Source organism: Jatropha curcas, chromosome 8 (genome assembly GCF_041381405.1).
Source record: "Jatropha curcas cultivar XTBG-Jc1 chromosome 8, XTBG_Jcur_1.0, whole genome shotgun sequence".
Classification (NCBI taxonomy): Eukaryota; Viridiplantae; Streptophyta; class Magnoliopsida; order Malpighiales; family Euphorbiaceae; genus Jatropha; species Jatropha curcas.
Window position 1 is genome coordinate 26,382,593 of NC_143158.1, and position 7,064 is coordinate 26,389,656.

Sequence of the window (7,064 nt, forward strand, 5' to 3'; positions counted from 1 at the left end):
TATAAACTGTTCTCCTTTAAAATTTGATATGATAAAACAGGACTACATTTTCAAAAAGCTAATACTTCTTTTTTTTTTAGACCTAATAGTTGCCTCTTGTAAAGGGAAAAAATAAACTAAAAATAAGTTTTTTTTATTTTTATTTTTTTAATAATCCGGTGTTTGAAATTCACTGGCCGAGTTAATTTGAATTCGCGACGGATACATTCACAAAAGAGGAAAAGTGTTCTCTCCCAAGTGTTTAAAAGAACTAAAAATAAATTCTTTAATAACCGAAACAAATAAGTTATTTATAATTTATATACATTTCAATTTAGGCAATTAAAGGCCCACTTCCTTTTCTTATATATATATATATATAGCCGTAAATTTTTATATATATACAATCTGAATTTGTTATTTAGTAAAATTGCTAAGTTTTCATTATGCCAAAAATCATGTAAATTTATTAACCTTTTATTAAATAATGTAAATGTGATGATTATAAATAATTTAATCGAATTATATTCAATTGTATTCTTGTTTTTCATATATATTTTTACATACAAAAAAAATTTAGTATTTATCTTTAAATTTAAAATTCAAAATAATTGAAAATAATTGCAAAATCTTGTGGAAAAATCATATATCATATTTTGAGTTGTTTATTAAAAACATAGGTCCAAAGCCTAGATTTTTTTTGAGTAGGGCCACCGGCCATGTCCTCCCCTAAACTATCACTATGATGGGTGTAGTGTTGTTGACTCTAGTCATTGCCAACAAGCATACGTCTCAATTATTATGGTTTAGTCCCACAAAAATTTGTCTTAAAAAATTTTTATAGCAATATTATTTTCATATTTTCAAATAGGCAAAAAGTTAAAATTTGAAGCTTGAAGTTACTAAATCATTTTATTAATTTAATTTCTAATTATGATTACAGTTAAGTGGATCTCCAACTTTACAAATTAGCCAATTCAAATAAATGAATTACTTGATTAATCAAATTTCCAAAATTAAAGGGACCAATTAATTGCAATCTAAAATTTAGAGATCTAATTAACATTTAATAAAAAAAAATTTTCTATTATTAGATTTTGCTTCATTGTTTGTAAAATTGAAATTTAAATTACAATAAAAATAAAATTGTAATTTTATATAGTTAATTAAGAATAAAATTTAATTTTGTTAATTTTTGAACCTCTTTGGTTTTATATTTCGGGTTTGAGTGGACAATAGTAATACCCATTATCCAAAGCAAAATTTTCAAGCTTTACTCAAACACAATTAAAATCCATAAATTTCAGATTTGATTGGATTTAAATGGGGTTGACTTTGCCATCTACGATAAATTTAATCATCATGGCCAAAGAGAAAGGCGCACTAAAGTTATTTATTATTTATTTATTTTTTGAAAACATTAATTGTTTACAATTAATAAATTGTAAAATACACACAATGTCACATATATATGATTCAAAATTTTAAAATATAAAATTCAAAATGTAAAATCTATTTGTGCAAATAAATTTTTTTATAAATTTTATTTTTAAGTTTTTACAATGTGTATTTTGATTTGGTGGTATTATTTTATTATTATATTATTATTAGGTCAAGGGCAACCTTATCTTTTACAATTCGATGCCAACGCACGACATGATGTCTTTGATACCAAAACCAATCAGTTACCTAAATTTCAGTTTAGCCAACCTGACGCGTTCTTTGTTTTTGGCTTCTTATTGTCCTAATTAATTCCTCCAACTCATCCCATTCCATTTTCCATCTTCCACTAATCTAATTCTTTTTTTTTTTAGACTATTAATTAAAAATATTACAATCATTGTTCAGCAACTTACCCAAAAAAAAAAACTGTAGTGCACACCTATTTAGGGCTTAGACCTAGCTAAAAAATATATACAGTGTAGTATGATTAGTTTTTTTACGTTTTATAATAAATATAAAAAATTTGAGATCTCAATTTTCAGCGTTTTCACTATAAAATATATTATAAATTTAGTGAATATTATTCATTAGGGAGGCTATTCCTACCACATTGCCGTAGTGGTCTTCCATCTTATTTAGCGGCTTTCCTTGAATAAGAAATGATATATCCATATAAAAATTATAAAATTGGTAAAAGAGAGAAGTAGTCTCATTCTATATCCATAAATAGAATTGTGATTAATAAAAAGGATAAAAAAATAAATTGAACTTAAAGACTAATTTTATGTCTCTCTTCTCTCTCTGTAGTCTTTATGGGGAATCTGTTCTTCCTATGGCACATAACATCGATTCAACTTTGAACAAAATATTAAAGATTTGTAATTCTTTTTCATGTTTTTAGTAATTCTAAGATACAAAACCCAAAATAATAGGGCTCAATGACCCAGTGATTTATTGTTTAGAAAAAAATTATAAACCTTATGCTGAAATTTAATTTTTTTAATTTTCCTTTTTTTAGCATTGAAGAGAAAATTTATCACTTCTGAGATTTGATTATTGGCCTCTAATACTGATTTTTTTTTTTTTTTTTTTGAAGTTGTGTATGAATGATTGAAATTAAACATTAACCCGTAATCTAAATTCCTTTTAAACAATGAGAAAAATAAAATTGAGGAATTTCAATTTTTTTAGATTGGTTTCATAATTTTTTAAGTAAAAAGAAATATTTGACGACTTTTTAAAATTCCTAAAAGATAAAGGGAAAAATAAAAGTTTACTACTGACTAAATGACAATTGATCCTTGCTAGCATGCAGCACCACAGAGTTTAGTTGACTAGGAGGAGTTAGAATCTTGTCCATTCTATCGCCAAATTCCTTTAGTACATGGAATAGTAAATTTCTATTTTTAATTCTTTGTTCAGTAGCAATTATAGTAATTCCATATGAAGTTCTTTTTAGAAAAAATTAAATTAAAAATTTTAAATATAATTTAGAATTAAATCTGATAATAGAATCTCAAAATATGAAAAACAATGAATCTAAATATTTCGCCAATAACAACTCAAATTTATCATTTTAAAAAATACATATTTGAGGATTTTTTGAAAAAAAGCAAAAAATGAAAAGAAGTGACCACTTATCGGTGGCCGTTCATAGAATAAGAAAAGATAGCTTCTAGATTTTGGAAGAAAGAGAGATGATTTTTTATTTTGATACATTATTATGTGAAGATATTTCGAGATATCATATATTTGCCTTTTATTTTTTATCATTTGGATATTTTATTTTTCTCTTTTCTTTAATAAAAAAAAGAGTATTTTAATCTTACATTAATTTTACACTAAGCACATGAATAAAAATTATATCTCTCATTCCATTTAATTAATTTTATGGGTTAATTCCACCCCAAGGACTTAAACTTTATGGTACGGAGAGGGTTTGAACTTCAATCTGTAACCTAAAAACACCTAACTTTTAATTTATGTACCACTAAAATGTCTTTGACTGATTTAACTTATTTCTAATGGCCGAAAGCGGGATGTAGACAAAAATAATGCTTTAAATAAACTTTTTGCAAATCTACTACCAAATGAAAATTATTTATCAATCGAATGGTTGTCATGTCATTGAAAAAGATTTTGCACTAAAACTACAAATTCAATTGGTGATTTTAATGGAATAGAAAAAGTAACTCATACTAATAAACAGTCAATAAAATATAACTAGAAGAATAAACAATAATTTTTATTTTGTATACAAAATAAAAATTTTAAATTATCAAATGACCTTCTCATTGAGACACAATCCATTTGGTGGTTTTAGTGTAAAAATGAAATGTAACCACTAGTGAGCAAAAAGTACACGAGAGAATAGTGTTTTGTTAAGAGTCCATTACCTTAACTAATGATTTTAATAAAAAGTATTTATTTACTGAAAGTATTGTTTCACCAAAACACACATATCATCTGGTGGTTTCAATACTTTCGTGGCATCTTTCGGCACAGGTGATGGATCTATATCTCATATTAATTAGGCACTCATTTAATGACTTCTTTAAGAAAACGATGACATCTGATCAGCAGACTTATCTAAAATTTTCCAACCACAAAAACCATTTATGAATATGGTCCAAGCTTCTCGCATGAGTGTCAATATAAATATTGAGCGTGGAGAAGAATATCAATGTATTAGAGAAAATGCAGTACGCCAAAACCCTCATCATAATAGGAGGCTTCCAAGATGTGGTACAGGAGGACATGTAGGTAGATATTAATATGACTAATTTTTCATGTATTAGTTATTAATATATTTTTAACATAATACAAGTTTAACTCGAACCACTTTATTACTCTTGATAATTTATAATTGTGTAAGGAAGCTTATATTTTTATTACTTAACTTGCAATATTTATGCACAAAACTACCAGATGATATGTATTTTGGCGAAAAAATACATTGAGTAAACCAATACTTTTTTTTTTTATTGAAACCATTAGTTGACTTGATGGACTCTTAACAAAATACTATCTCTCATGTACTTTTATGCTGACTAGTGGTCACATCTCATATTTGCATTAAATCACAAAATTAATCGTATATCTTAGTGAAAAGACCATTGGAAAATTTAAAATTTTTTATTCGGTATTGCAACCACCAATCAATTGAATTGGTGATTTCAATACACAATAAAAATTGTTATTTGTTCCTCTACCATTTTGCTGACTACTTGTCAATACGGACTTTTTCTGGATTACTTTTTCTATTGCACTGAAATAGTCAATTTTAAGTGTAACAGTCTCTTTCCATAGTAAGACAAACATTAATTTGGTAAATAGTTTTCATTTAGCATTCGATTTGTAAATAGTTTTTTCAAAAATATTATTTTTGTTAAAATCCCTAGATAGTCATGCCAGTGACATCTTTTTATTATTTTTTATATTTGAAGTCCCTATCCTTTACAAATTTATATTTTTTTTCCTCACCTTTTCACTTTATTCTATTTTCTCTCATATGTTTGATGAAACTCAATATCTCCATTTCCCTTCTTTTCCCCATTCTTTCCCTAGCTCCCTTTAATTATGCTGCCCCCCCAACCCAACCCCACAATATTTGAGCCTTTCTTCTTGTTGTTTTCTCTAGCGATCTACGCACCAACAACAAGCACTGCAACGCCGAACACAATGAAGGAGACCATGAGGTCTGGTCAACTTTCACCTCCACTTTCCGGCAAGTCCAATCACTTTTGAACATGAAACATAAATTTGATTGAATAAGTATACAAGAATCACCAATCGAGAACTTCCAACAACATGGTAAAAAGTGTAGCTTTGATTCAAGAACTTAACGGTAATATTTCCAAAGTTATCTCTTTTTATTTTGATTTATCTTACAATATTTCTACCACTTATCAGTAACACAGCGGCAGTAGCGGACAAGCCCAAATAGTTAGAGGTACCAAAAAATAATTTTATTTAATTATGGGTGATAAAACTTTTTTTTTTCAAAAAATTTTTACATTAAAAATTCTTTTTTTTTTTTTTTAAATTTTCGGAAGTGGGGGAGGGGCCGTGGCCCCCTTGACCCTAGCTTGCGTCTGCCCCTACATAGTGGCAGCAAATTCTAGTTCCGATAATAGTAATAGTAGCAGTAGGTCTCAATTTCAGAATTTGGGTGGATGCTGAATAATTATTGTTATAATGTTTGTATGCTGGGTTTAGATAATTTTAGAATTCGGGTGAGGTTTGAGTTATTTGAATTTTTTTTTTCTTTTTTGTTTGTTTTTGCTTTAGATTAAATTTTTTTTTTCCTGTTGTTGTCTATGAATTTTGGAAAATTTTTTTTTGTTTCAGATTTGTTTTTTGAGAGAGATGATGAGACAAAATACATATGAGCTTATATGTTTGTAAAAGAGATGATATTTATTTTTTAATAATAAATGGGGTCTTTATATGATTTTTTTTAAAAAATATAAATAATGTTGACTATTAAAGATAATAAAAAACGGTATGCGTCAGCGACATGGCTTTTCGACTATTGAAAAAGGGTTAAACTAGTCAAAGGCATTTAGTAATATAAAATTAAAATTTAAGCATGTTTAAGTTACAAATCAAAGTTCATCCCTCTTAAGTGCATATCATAAAGTTCAGACTCTTCCTGCAAAATTAACTCTATGTTCATTCTTTGTTTCTTATTAAACATTTACTCCTTCCGTTCAATTTATACAGAGAAAGTTAAAATTTCTGTAGGACTAAGAAGGTGATTTTTTTGTGAATTTCTTCTTAATTTACCATTGAAAAGATATTAAAATACTTTTCAATTTTTTATAAGAGGTGATAAATGATGAGAGAGAGAACATGTTACTTAAATAACACATTTTATTTGTTTAGACTTTAAATGAAAAAAAAAAGGTGGATTGTTACATAGCAATTGCGCACTAAAAGTTTCAATATCAAATTTGGATTGAAAAAATTGATGTGAAAATTGAAAGTTCAAAACCAAAATTTTCAATCTCAAATTCTTTATTTTGCTTGTCAAAATTTACGCTTAAAAAAATGAAATTTTTGGAGCCATAATTTCTAAAGTTGAATTCATTTAATTAGGGATAGTTCACAACTCTAGAATTTAATCTACAAATGTCATTACCACAGTTTTTCCTTTTGATTTGAATACAGTCTCTCAAAACTTGTTTGCAACTTCAGAAGATGTGCTCATACTTAACAATCAACCTTTAGACTTGATATAATAAAAGCTAAGTGTTTGAATTGTCCAAACATTTTGAGTATTATATAAAAACTAGTTGTGAGCCCGCAATGCGTAGGTCGTGAAACATTGCTTTTGATAAAAAATTTTAGGAAGTATATTAATTATTTTTTTCCTTTTGTCATTCAAATAATCCCCTTAGTAATTTGATTGAATGATGAATTGTTGAATCTAATTTATGTATATTTAAATTTACAAAATATTTTTTATTTTAAATTTGATTGACATGTAATTGAAATTTAGAATTTTAAATACAATAAAAATTTATATATTTTTAATGCAATGCAAACTATAAAACATGGGTTCTATATTTGAAATCTTATAAATTAAATTAAGAATTAAAACAAACATCATAGGAAAAAAAGAAACTAAATGAAAATAA